The 14,294-nt window shown below is 47.9% G+C and overlaps 1 protein-coding gene across 1 annotated transcript in view; it reads right to left on the reverse strand.

The window, feature by feature from the left end:
• Actr3b (actin related protein 3B) overlaps positions 1-14,294 on the reverse strand; it is a 55,747-nt gene that overhangs the window by 14,202 nt on the left and 27,251 nt on the right. The gene's annotated exons all lie outside the window — the stretch shown is intronic.

Consider the following 14,294-nt stretch of genomic DNA (forward strand, 5'->3'; position numbering starts at 1 on the left):
GCCCACGGGTTGTCCTGACTCCCGCCAAGTCCTCTCAGATTCCCACCCTGTGAGCAGGTCGTCTGGACCTGGCAGCCTGCTGCAAGCTTGTTTGAGTGGACTTTGTTGAGGCAGAAAACTGATTAAACACAGAATGGCGCTTAAAACACAAGTCAGTTCACACTGAAGGTCCTGGCACAAGAGTTGATCTTAATGGCAAGTCTACCTTCTCCACAAGGACTTACTGGCGGGTGTGCAAATGACCTGGTAACAACCTCAATAGTCCATCTCCATCTAAAGGACACTGAAGGAAGTAAGACTGACCATTAGGAAACTTCTACTAAGTAGTCCGGCCAACACCACTCTGGCTTCAGGGACAGATAGCAATATAGGACATCATCCCAGTGACACCTTACTCCTAGAACGGCCATTCTTTTTTTTTTTTCTCAAGGAAATGTCTTTTCATGGGCTGGGGTTACTCAGGGTAGAGAGCTTGCCTTAGCAGACAAGGCCCGGAGCCCAACCCCAACAAGAACAACAAAATGCCTATTCGGAAAAAAAAAAGCGCTGTTAACAGATATTTTAGTCCATTTAAATACTACATTTACAGAAAAGGGCAATCTTAAGCAGCTAGTTAATGTAACGACCTCTCGTGTTTCTTAGACGAAGGCACAGGCTACATGAATCTGTTACACCATTTTTATCTGAACACAGTTGCTATTTAGAAATATCATCAAGTCAGCGTGAGTGATGTGCCCTGCAGTGTAGGTGGATCTTCCTGAACGTTCGGTCAGCCATGTTCCTCCTAGCACCACTTCCTTCGTTTGAACCCCCGAGCTCACCATGTGTGCTCCTACACACTTCAGATGTGTCTTAGGAAGAATGCCACCACCGTCCAGCCACCCTCTGCATAGCTGCATCCATGCGCTGTCCTTTCCTGCCTTGTTCCTGTGCCCTTCAACAACGTTTACAGCATTTTCCATCCCAGTCCAAAATCCAGTTCGACTTTTACAACTACTTGTCATGTCCCTGCAATGGATTTCTTGATTATTAAAAGAATAATAATTTCCTAAGCTATAAAATAAATGTTCGCCAGAATACTTCTGGAGTGCGGTCAGCTCTTGGGTTGCCTCTCGAGGTGGAACATTTGGGATCATCTGCCTCTCTGCAGCTTCAAGAGGAAGCACTACACAGAGACTACGCACTGCACACCGTGCTGCACATAAACATCACCAGCAGCCTCACTGGGAAAGAGCAAGCTCTCCAGACAAATGGTGTGCGGTCCCGCGACCTCCTCACATTCATCTCACCTACATCAGACGCACAAGCCAACGCCAAACAGACTGCGGGCCTAGACACAACAGCTAACGACAGAGTTGCTAAAACGAGCTAGTGATAGAGATGTAGATATTTCTAAAGCTTTAAGACCTGAGGGTAAATTAAATATTTAGATAGTCCACAAAAAGCAAAAATACATAGACAAAAAAAAATTGAACCTCATGAATTCAACATTTCCATTTTTTTTTATTACGTATACAATATTCTGTCTGTGTGTGTGCCTGCAGGCCAGAAGAGGGCACCAGATCCCATTAGAGATGGTTGTGAGCCACCATGTGGTTGCTGGGAATTGAACTCAGGACCTTTGGAAGAGCAGGCAATGCTCTTAACCTCTGAGCCATCTCTCTAGCCCCCAACATTTCCATTCTTGTTCAAAATATGTAACAAAGAAAATTAGCTGGGTGGTGGTGGCGCATACCTTTAATCCCAGCTCTGTAAGTCAGAGGCAGGCAGATCTCTATGAGTTTGGGGCCAGCCTGGTCTATAAGAGCCAGGGCTGTTACACAGAGAAACCCTGTCTCGAAAAACCAAAAAGAAAAAAAAAGAAGAAAAAGAAAAAGAACTAAGAAAATTAAAACAATCCACAGACTAGGGGGGAAAAAAGATCTGCAACTCACATACTTGACTAGAAATTATAGAAAGAACATTTATAACGCAATAATAAACTAACAGTAAAACATGGGTTGAAGATCAAGCAGTCATCTTCCCAGGATACTCCTCAGCAGAGTCCCCTCCTGGCACACCCTGGAATGGGCTCCACAAGCCCACACTTCCTGAGGACACAGAGCCCCATACTGGCTACTTCTGTGTCAACTTGACATAGGCTAGAGTCATTTGGAAATAGGAAACCTCACCTGAGAAAATACCCTGACCCGACAGGCCCCATGTGCAAACCTATGGTGCATTTTCCTGATTGGTGATTGAGGTGGGAGGGCCCAGCTCACTGTGGGTGGTGCCACCCTGGGCTGGCTGGCAGCTCTGGGTGCTATGAGAAGGCAGGCTGGGCAAGCCATGAGGAGCGAGCCAGTCAGCAGCGTTCCTCTCTGCCTCGGCTTCAGTTCCTGGTGATGGAGTATGACAGATGAAATAATCCCTTGTTTGTGGGCGTGGTGTTTTACCACAGCAACAGAGACCCAACCTAAAGAAGCCCTACCCTTGAGCCCTAGCCCTCCCTTCCTCCCTTCCTCCTATCTCACTTTCCTCCTTAACTGTCACAGTGGTTCACCCCTCACCCACTGGCCTGCTGCCCCCAACAGCATCATCCACACAGTGCCAGGTAACCCTGCAGTCTCTGAATGATTACCAGAGATAGCAGGTCCTCTAAACACCAACAGGACAGCTCCTGTGCCGCTGCCACCCTCCCCCATAGCGGGTCCTGTGCCGCTGCCACCCTCCCCCTCTCTATACACACACACACACACACACACACACACACACACACACACTTCAGTGCCTTCCTTACCTTCTACCTTCCCTGGCCAGAGCTCAGCTCCTTCCCTGGACCCTCAACAAACCAGCCCCAACAGACGGGCCCCCTTCCCCCTTCATTTTCACAATATACAATCTTCAATAGTCTTATAATCAGAAGTAAAACCCAATGTACACTCAGCTGCTGCAGTCAAAACAATCTGACTTATTACAGTCACAGCACAGAGCTCCCCTCTCCTCCGTGGGCTAATTCAGCTAATTCAATTTATACAGGTGTCCTATCCGAGAAGATAACCGCAGCTTCTTCTCTGAAGTAAATCTAAGCTGATCTTACATATCTCAAGTTCCCAGCTGCCCCACCTGATCAGGGTCTGCTCCCGGGACCTCGTGACCTGGCATCCCTCTACTGTATCTCCACTAGGCCACTTTAATTAGTGAGACTGGGTCCCACTGACAGCAGTGCCAACAGAAACAACCACTCAGTGGTATTGATTGCGTGTGAAATGCCTCTCCCAAGCGCCTATGTTGAGATACTTGTTCCCAGCCAGTGGCACTGTTTTTGCAAGGTTGTAGAACTCTGGAAAATTGGGGTCTGGCTGGAAAAAGTGGGTCTCTGGGGAGATGGGCTTAGGGTTTATAGCCTGACCCTGTTTCTTTATATGTCTTTGCTGTCTGGCTGCTGATCTGTGAGAAAGCAGCTGCCACCACACAGGCCCCAAGCCACATGCTCACCACCATACCCCACCACCAGGCACCACCACCACCACATAGGCCCACTAACACATGCCCACTCAACATGCGTCGGTCACTATGCCACATGCTGTTTGTCCCACATAAGCCTCCTTACCCCTTTTTTCTTTTTAAAGGACCAATAAATGGAAGTGAAATACTGGCCCAAAGGCACACAGCTAGGAAGCTGCAGGCCTGCATAACTCAGAGCTCAAGGACCTGGGAGAAAGGGAACAGACATTTACTTGGAAACTAAATTCCTTCACCCTGCCCATATTCCTGCATGCCAAATACTACTGCATGCCTTTACAAGTAGTCCCTAGTTATAGCAGCCAGCAGACCTCTGACAGCACAGACCTTCCGCACCACAGCATCCCTATGAGGGCCTTGCTCCAAGGAAGCAAGGCTAAGAAACTGATGCTCATGCATGGCTAGGTTAGTACACAGTCCAGGCCGTCTGTGCCACAGAACCCACTCCTGACCATGAAGACAGGGAGATGGTGGGAGACGGTGGGAGATGGCGGGAGACGGTGGGAGATGGCGGGAGACGGTGGGAGGCGGTGGGAGATGGAGGGAGGCGGTGGGAGACGGTGGGAGACGGCGGGAGACGGCGGGAGACGGTGGGAGATGGTGGGAGATGGTGGGAGATGGCAGGAGGCGGTGGGAGACGGTGGGAGGCGGTGGGAGGCGGTGGGAGATGGCAGGAGGCGGTGGGAGACGGTGGGAGGCGGTGGGAGACAGTGGGAGATGGTGGGAGACGGTGGGAGATGGTGGGAGACAGTGGGAGGCGGTGGGAGGCGGTGGGAGACAGTAGGAGATGGCAGGAGATGGTAAGAGACAGTGGGAGACGGTTGGGAGACAGTGCATCTCAAGAAGCCTTGAATAGGAGCCAGTTCTTATTAGACAATCAGCGCATCTCATGGGTGCCAACCCTGGCTGTAACAATCCTCTGAAAAGACATTTTCCTATACCCAGCCACTCCACAAACCCATTTAACACTGTCACTGAAGATCTAACTGTATGTACTCAAAGGCCCAGTGAGGTGGGAGGGCATCTCAGTCAGCAAGAGCCAGTTCTGCTCCAGTCAGCAAGTGTTAAATTAGAACCATTCAACTCGAAAGCTTGGGAAACAGACTCTCACCCTAAAACATAGCACAGTAGAGAAAAACTGTGACCTGAGGAGAGAAAAACACCAAACACCCAAACCTAGGAAAGCATCAGTATTGAAACAGGCTTCATTAAAAATGATGTTTTTACAGAGTTCTGACTTGCTAAGTGTTTTCAATACCATGCTAAGTGAACACACAGAATAGAGAATATCACATTCATTACCTACTTACACTTCAGTTCAGGGCAATAGGAAAAGTTCTGCAATACCGACAATCAGAGACTGCAGAGTGACTTCTGCTTGTATGGAAGTTTTGGGAACATTTCAAGTCTCCGAATTTGAGTATGCATTTTAAATGAGAATAATGACCTTTGCGCCCCTACGGCGTCTAAACTTCCTATGATGAAGAAGGTTTTTACACCTAATGCTTTGGCCACCTGCCTCCCTCTGTTACGCCCCCTGCTCCAGTGGCTCTGGCTCCATGTACAGTGTCCCTTTGCACCATGTGAGGGTGTCAAGTGATCATGAAACCCAATGTCTTGTCTAGATTTTTTTCAAGTGTGGTTATGCAATTACCTCCCTGCCAAAAGGTCTCCATTTGAAGTTATCTTTGCACATGGAAAGGCCCCTTCTCTCTGCTGGTAGAGAATGCCAGGGCACAACATTAGACACACATATAACCTGTCAGTCTCCTGAAGTTTAAGTCAGAAAGGTTTAAAATAAAATCTGTACCACTAGCAAGTTCATTTGCTAGCCCCTAATATGGACTGGGGGCATAGCTCTCTGAGGGGGGCTGGCCACGCTCCAGGCACTAAGTCCCACCTTCTACCTGCTTGAAAAAGTAACACAATATCAAAAATAACCAAATTGCCGGCTCCTGTTCACATCAATGCATCTCAGGCTTGAGGCATTCCTAATTCCGTTTGATGGGTACACGGCGCCACCTATGAGCCATGATGTGTAACTGCAGGTATAATGTTAACGGCCCATGCAATCCCAGCTACTACTGCAATTCCAGCGACTCTGGAGGCTGAGGAAAGACGATTGCAAGCAAGATCTGCCTGGGCCAAGAGCAAATTCAAGACCACCCTTGGCAGCTTAATGGGACCTTGTCTCAAAAAAATTAAGGGGCTGAGAATGTAGCTCAATGGTACAATACTTAGCATATACAAAGCCCTAGCTAGGTTCAATCCCTAGCACAGGCGAAAAGGGGAACACTTGCACACACCGCATGTGGGGGGTTCCATCGGTTCCATTCCCTGTAGTGAAGAAAAAACAAACACAGAGAGACAGGCTGCGTCTCCTCTCTTGCAGTTTAGATGTCACGGCAGCTCCAGGTTCAACTGACAACTGAAGTGCACAGAGTTTGAGCACACACCTGAGTGACACACAACTGTGTGGCGCCCAACCTGTCCCTGTTGAAATCCAAGCAACTGCTCAGGGCTGCTCTAGGGGCCGTCACCACCAGTGACAATTCGTGCAGGAATTGCCCCATCTCTTAGCTTCCTTCAACTGCATTACTTTGGCCTCTGCACAACTCCCCTTTCAAAGCTAGTTCTGTGGGGACAGTGCCACCTGGCAGGCCCAGGGACAGTCACCCGTCCAGCATTCTCTCTGAGACTCTCCTGGCTTCTAGGGTGATTAATTTTGTATGTTGACTGGCTACACTATCACACCTGGTGACTGAACCAAACACGAATTCAGGTGCCGCGTGCAGTAAGTGACATGCTGTGGAAGGTGATGACCCAGTCAGCTGAAGGCAGTCTGGGGTGTCCCCAGGATGGGACTCTATCCCAACATGCAGTAGCAGTGCCTGCCTGAGTTTCCAGCCTGCTCTACAAATTCCAGGCTCGGCAGCTCCACGGCCCATCCTTATGCACGTCCTTAAAATACGTCTTAAAAAAAAAAAAAACATACATCTTATAGTGATTTCACTGTGGGGGAGAAGGGAGGAGAGAGTGGAGAGAAGGAAGGAAAGAGAAGAGAAAGAACAGAGATAGGGGAGGAGGAAGGAAGAGCCCTGCTTCTGCTTCTCTGCTTAGGCCACTGCACAACCATTCCAAAATCCTCGGCGACCCTCAGGACACAGGACAAACTCAATCTAAATCCATGCCAAGTCTGGTCTTGCCTAAGAGTCACAGCCAGCACGCAGTAGGTCACCCCTCTCCTCCACGCCCCATGTGATCTGGCTCTTTGTACATCTCGGGTTCCTTGCTCACTACCATGTCTACACATCAGGTCCAGGGTTGCCAAATCCATTTCCACCACAACACACTCCTGGCCCTGCAAACATAAGGATCTATTGTATTCTTGTAGTTATGTGTATGTATGTGCACACTCTATGTGTATGTTCATACATATGTGCAGGTGCCCACAGAGGCCAGCTGAGGGCACTGGAGTCCCTGGAGTTGGGGTGCGAGCTTCTGTGAGCCACCCACTGTGCAGGGTCTTATGTAAAAGCAGTGCATGCTCTTAACTAATGAGCCATATCTCTAGACCCAAATGATTGGTTTTGTTTGGTTTTGCTTTTGCTTTTGGTTTTTTCAAGACAGGTTCTCTGTAAAGACCTGACTGTCCTGGAACTTGCTCTGTAAACCGTAAACCAGGCCGTGAACTCAAAGATTCACCTGGAAAAGGACTATTTGGAAAGGACAGTGGGCTGGGATGTAGCTCACTTAGTGCAGTGCCTGTCTAGAATGACCCGTATCTGATCCCCAGAACTGAAGGACAGGGGAAGAAAAAGGATAAAAACGCTGTTGGTAAATATGTTTTCTAATTTTCTGTTTCAACTGTTGAAGATATCAGAACCATTCAGCATTAATAAACAGTGTACACAGCTCACTTACTTTGCCCCATGCTGTTCTGATTTAGAAGGCACTGAGATAATTACTACAACAGACCTGACTCAAGCCACTGGTTACAAAAAACCAACCGTGAGCATTATCGAGATGCATTCTCACTTCTTGACGACAGAACAGACAGGGTACTTTCCCAGCCTCCACTCCAGGGCCACAGCAGGACGGCAGACATCCTCTTACTGCTCCTCTCCCACCCCACTGCACCCCAGGCTTCAGAAAGGATGAATTCCTTATGCACCCCTAAGTCCCCACTCAATGCTCAGGGTCTTATGCCAGGCCAGCCTCTCCCCTACCAGTTCCACAGGCCAGGTCTGACAGGCTCAGAAGACACCTCCTCAAAGCCCGTCTTGATCCTCTCTAATTAAATGCAATCTGCTCATTCCTCAATTGCCATAACTGTATGATTCACTTTAATGACATTTAGCTTGTAGCGGTTCCCGTTCGTTATTTTGGTTTTTTTTTTTTTTTTTTTTGGCTTTTTGATCAATTCCTGAAGAACACCACCACATACATATTGAATCTCCTTAAATTTAACAATAAGCCTAGTACCAGCAGGCACCCAAGGCACCTCACAAACCAGTTCCATGAGAGAGCAACTGTAACTATTCCACCTTCATGCAGAGCAGACAAATTACTAAATACGAGATCATCCAAGAAAGGACCAGCTGCTGACAGCAGCTGCCAACTTAGCTAAGCCCTAGAAATGCTTTTCATACGCAGGTGCCCCCCTCCACTCTAGCCTGGGCCCAGCTGCATGAGGCTCTCTGGGGCAGGACACAGGCTTCTGTTAACACCAAGGTAGACTGTACAAGCATCCCAACACCTGAACACACGGGAAGCTACGCGAGGTAGGGAGTAAGTCAGTTAACTTGGCAGGTCTCTGCAATGGACACATACATCAGATCAACCTGGCTATACCTTAAACATACACAGATTTTATGTTAATACCCCCTCAAAAGAGATGAGCAAACGGTCCACATTTTCAGAACCATCTTCATTCTTGCCATTTTTTTCTTCTTGTCTGAGAGCCTGGCCAAGTTGTTGGCTGGAGGCCAGGAAAGCATCAGGTCTTCCAGCAATCTAAAGTGAGCTGCCTCTTCCTCACTAGATCATAATAAACCCCTGTAGGCCACCAAGATTTTGGCCCTACAGGTCTGGATTACTCAGGGAAGGGGAAGGAGCCCTCTGGTGCTGAAGAGAGTACCACAGAGCTTGCTCCAATCTCCTTCCCAGGAGCTCTCTGTGGTCGCCTTCTTGTCATTGTGTCCGCCCCTATTGTCGAGATCAGCGGTGCTCAACCTTCCTGATGCTGCGACCCTTTAATGATGCAGCTCCTCATGTTGTGGTGACCCCCAACCATAAAATCATTTGCTGCTACTTCATAACTGTAATTTTGCTACTGTTATAAAGCTTGGTGCAAATATCTGTGTTTTCCGGGGGTCTTAGGCAACCCTTGTGAAAGGGTCATTCAACACCCAAAGGAGTCTCCGGCCACAGGTTGGAAACAGCTGGCCGAGATAAAGTCCTAAGACTAGAGGGAAGACACACGGGAGGATGAGGTCAGGATCCCAGCTGCCTCAGTCCTGGGAGAGGGCAGCCCTACCCGTCAGGTAATCCATCATGGCCCAGAAGATGTGTTCTTTTCCTGTTCTAATCTGAGTTTCCCTGGCCCAGACCATGCTCCCTATCATTCTGATCCACTGATTGCTGCCTCGGTGTGAAGGGGACCTGAGGTATTGGCAAGAATGGGTCCAACATTGGTCCTGGAGAAGGCAAGCACCTGGGGGCAAGAATAAAAGAGAGGCATCCCCTAGAGACCCCTGCAGGTGTTTGGCTATGCACAGAAAGAGATCCGGGTATGGTACAGATTACTCAGTGTGTTTTCTTACATATTTGATTTATATACTCACACACCTACTATCTGTACATTTAGCCACTGAGAAAGAGGTAGAAGGATAATTTTCATGGCAAGCTTCTGCCCACACTCAGGAGAAGGAGCTAGGAAGGGTCCCAGATAGAGCGTGCCCCACACAGGAGCAAAGCATCACAGTAAAACATCGTTGCTCCAGGATGCTGCTTCCAAAGAACGCTTCCTCCATCCCACACAGTGTGGGTCCATCTGGGCAGAGGACTGACCACTTCCAAATACCCAGGGAGCAGAAGTGCTGCCTCAGCATCCTGCAGCTCTCACTGGGCAGTGCCAGTCAAAGTCATAAACCCTAGAGTGCCACAAGCCCGGCAGCCATGATTTCACAGAGTCTTCTCTAGACACGGCCCTGACTGGCTCATGAACTAAACACACACCTGCACACGCAGCCAGCCGCAAAGAAGTCCCACCTACCTCTCAAAAGCGTAGAGAGCACTACAATTAGGAACTAGACTCAACTGTCTATAGCAAGCTGCCTGCTGTTTTTTGTAAATAACGTTTTACGGAAGCCAGCCTCTTCTGGTGGTGCCCATATTGTCTACAGCAGCATTGGCAGAATGGAGTGAATGCAACTAAGACCATATGGCTCCGCAAAGCCAAAAGATTTCCCATCTGGCCCTTTTCAGAAAATGTTGGCCAACTCCTGGTTTGAGATTTCCATAGAGAAAGAACCTCTCTAGTGGCTGCACTGGTATGGATTAACACATAGCAAGTGGGCATTTGTAAATCTCAATAGTAAACTTCAGTTTACTCCTCACAGCCCTGGCTTTCGAAAGAGTCCCTTTCTTAAGTGACTGTAGAAGCTGTGGTGCCCACCAAATACTTCCAGAGAGAACAAAGCGACCCGAGGGCTGCCTATCCTGCAGCAGCAACCAAGAGTGGCAGCTTCCTGAAGGAGTCACAAAGGACGACAGCCCACTCAGGTTCCACAATGGACACCGCCATGAGAAAGACAAAAATCTCCACAGCTCAGCCCCGAGGTTCGTTTTCCACGTCAGAATCTGGTCTACATTAATGAATGTCTCAGGAGACAAAGCAGAGGGCAGCCCCATTTGACTCTCTGTTCTCATGCAGAGTTCAGCTCCATGATAAATGACAGAAAGCGTGCCCAACTTCATTGAGACTTGAATTCTATATCAATCCCAAAGCTGCAATAACAACTAGCAACCCCAACCCTGTCTGCCTGCCAGCCTACCTACCCTCCCCCCCACTACTGCTGGGATAACTGGCTTTGATGTCAACACAAGCTAAAGTTATTTGAGAAGAGAGAACCTCAACTGAGAAAACCTCAGATTGTGCCAAATTGGCCTGGGGTACATTTCCTTGACTGACTGATATGGGGGACCGAGCTCACTGGAGGTAGTGCGGCCCCTAGGCTGGTGGTCCTGGCTACTGTAAGAAAGCGGACTGAGCGAGGAGGGGCAAGCCAGTAAGCAGTACACCTTCATAGGCTCTGCATCAGCTCCTGCCTCCAGGTTCCTGCCTTGAGCACCTGCCCTGGCTTCCCTTATGTGGTTGAGACACATAAGCCAAATAAACTCTTCACTCTTCAGGCTGGTTCTGGTCACGGTGTTTACCACAGCACTAGAAAACCCGAATAAGACAACCATCTGCACATCTACTCTCTTCTCTCTCATGCAAAGGCAGCCGGTAGGACACTAGTTACTGGCACAAACTGGATTGTCAGCCAAGGAGTGGTTACCTAGGGAGAAAAAGACTCGGTTTCCTTTGCACCGCCTCTTCTGTGATGTGCCATGTAACAAAGTGGGAGAGGCCTAACTTTTTCAAGACACAGGGATCTGGCTCAAAATCCACCCTTGCCATTTAGCAGTTAACATGACTCTCCCAAATGTACCCAAGTTCAAAGATACAGTGTGCTGCAGACTCCCTGCATGCAGAAGCCTCACTAACACAGAACTGCAGGGATGGGCCTTGAGCTGAGGCTTGTCTCAGTTTGCCTGTGATGTGGAGACAGGAACAGCAGCCCCACAGGGAGCGGCCATGGGCAAATGCTTAATCCAGGTCTTCAACACATACTATGGCTGCCCGGGGGGGGGGGGGGGGGGGGGGGGGGGAGCAGCCTCCAGCAGCAGCAGGGCCGGGGGATCCACATAGTCAGCGCACTATGACCTTTTATCTGAGGGGGTGAAGGGAAAATACACTCACACACTCTCTTGATGGCTTCCTTCAGACTTTTCTTTATCCTTCTCTTACACTCTCTAGTCTTTAGTTTCCTAGTGAATTCCTTCTCTCATTCTCAATGTTTTCCTTCTAACTTTCTCATTCCTTTTGTTGTTGTTGTTTTGAGACAGATTTTCTCTGTGTATCTTTGACTGTCCTGTGACTCTATAAACAAGGCTGGCCTCGAACTCACAGAGATCCACCTGCTCTGCCTCCCAAGTGCTGGGTTAAAAAAGCGTGCACTACCACCACCCGGCTTCCTCCTAACTCATTTTAACTCTATCTTTATTCTTTTCCCTACAGCTTATATACCTCATTAAAATCTTTCAGGCAATATAAAAATTACAATGTGGTTACATTCTGTTTTTCAAGTGAATGATTACAATGAACACAAGTTAAAAAACAGCATTTTTCCCATATCTTTTACATGATTAAACATTTTACATATTACAGGTGAAAAACAAATTAGCCTAAGAACCCACGTACATTCACACCCAAGCAACTTGCTGTGGAGTAGGAGAGCGTAAGCAAACAAAGTGTTTCTTCACTGGCAGGCTGCATTTTGCGTTACAAAGAAAGGACCAATCACTTTATTACTTATCCTGAAAGGTAATCTCACAAGGACCCTTAAAGGAAACAGAAATCTAAACTTTCATATACGAAAAAGTATTAGCCAGCTCTATTTTAAATCTTTAAATCTTTAGGGTGCATACCCACTTCCTTCAGGAGACTGAGGGCAAGAGTGGGTACACTGAATTTATCATCATCTTTGATCAACAACCAGCCCTAGCAAGGAAAGTACATCCAAACTCTGTATAAACCAGCATTATTATCAACTAGATGGTACAGCTTAGGGAGGAATCCTCTTCCTAATTATCCACAGGTAATCCAGTAGAACGGGATGCTCCCACGAGATAAACACCCTACACTACAGGCAGTGGGGATCTCCCCACGCCCATTCACACCATGCCAGATACCAGAGAAGGACAGCAGCAGCAAATGTGTAAAGGCACAGTAGAGAAGCAAAGCTATTCTGGAGTCTGTGTTGGTGGGGCCTTGCTATCCAAGATTCACCCATCAGAGATGCGCCTCCTGGTGGCTGACACCTGAACTTCAACTGCCACCTGCTGCTCCTCGGACACAGCCACCAGCAATAAACATACTCAGAGCATCACAGCTATTTATTAAATGATTTCAGGCCTATGGTTAATAATATAATTTCAAAAACAATCTGTTCAGATGGAAGAAGCTCAAGGTTGCTTCTGAACATTAACAGGACCTAGAAAAGTAACAAGACACAAAAACTCAGTCACACATTTCCAGTCACGTGGTTACTCTCGGCACAGGACTAATGAAAACTGACACTTTCAAAATTAGCAAATACTATACATATAATCCAACAATCAGAGGGACTGAAAGTTCAGGGCCAACCTAGGCTACACAGAAACACCCAATTAATTAATTAATTAATGAGGGAATGCAACCCCCACATAGTTATTCACGGGTGACTTGTCTCGGCCTTTACTCGGAGTCTCTTCTGACACCATGCTTCCATTACAGTCCTCCGTCAATCCTGACCCTAACCACAATGGACTCTGCTCTCAACTCCTTTAAGTAAATGGCCCATAGAAAAGGCTAGCTTGTACTCCTGCCACTACCCAAGATAATTACAGTAGCTGGCCAATCCCCACTTCTACTCTTTGTTCCACAACCACTGTAGGAACAGCCCTGGGGCACGGTAGTGCACTTCTGCCATCCCAATACTCAGGAGGCTGAGGCAGGAGAACTGCAAGTTCAAGGACAGCATTATTGAAAAACCAAAGGCTGGAGATGTAGTTCACCATATGTCAGATCCAGAGAGCAAGAGAGAGACAGAAACTCTAAAGAGACATATATAGCTAATTAACATCTCATATTATCTCCCGCTATCAGGGTACCATGGTTAGTGTCAGACTTTGACATCCTTGCTGTACCTCAGCACTCACGGTTAGGGCAGCCTGGAGAAGAGTACCAGAATTGCGGACAAAACTGTAAACAAGGATCACCTCTATACAGCTTTGGAGGGGCCAAGGTAGCTAATCAGCCATGTCTAGAAAACAGATGCAAGCTGGATTTGGTGGCTCACACCTGTCATCCAGGGCTTGAGAGCTGAGATGGAATAATCCCCATGAATCTGAAGCCTAACTAGGCTACACAGTGAGTTCCAGGTCAGCCTGACCTATAGTATGAGACCCTGTCAAAAAACTAAAAAGCAGATGGAATTTTAAGTGGACTCTCCATAGAGGGGGATGGGGGAGATTCAGGTCAGAGCAACGCCACTGCCACCACAACATCCCCTGCAGAAGACATCCCCATTCCTAGCCCAACACCCACTTCCTCCTCTTCCGCATAAGCCACTTTCACTCCCTAATTCTAACAGCACACCTGACCCAGGCCCTCATCTGCTGGGCCAACCCCACCCTCTAGGAACTGTCTGCACGTGACCTAGTATGCCGCAGAGGCCATGTGCATCCTTGTCTTGCTATTTCAGGAAGCTTTCTTGAGTTCAGGGTTAGCACATTCTGCAGTGTTACTTAATAATTGAGTAATTCCAAAATGGAAAGGGCATTCCAGCTACGCTACCAGATTCAAAGGAGGTTCGTGCAGGTGAGTGCTGCCTCATTCAAACTACCTTTAGTTTGAATCAGTGAGATTAAGAAACTGAGAAATTCCTTAATAAAATAAACACAACAAGACCTAAGTACAA

The sequence above is a fragment of the Arvicola amphibius genome, chromosome 2 (genome assembly GCF_903992535.2).
Source record: "Arvicola amphibius chromosome 2, mArvAmp1.2, whole genome shotgun sequence".
NCBI classification, from domain to species: Eukaryota; Metazoa; Chordata; class Mammalia; order Rodentia; family Cricetidae; genus Arvicola; species Arvicola amphibius.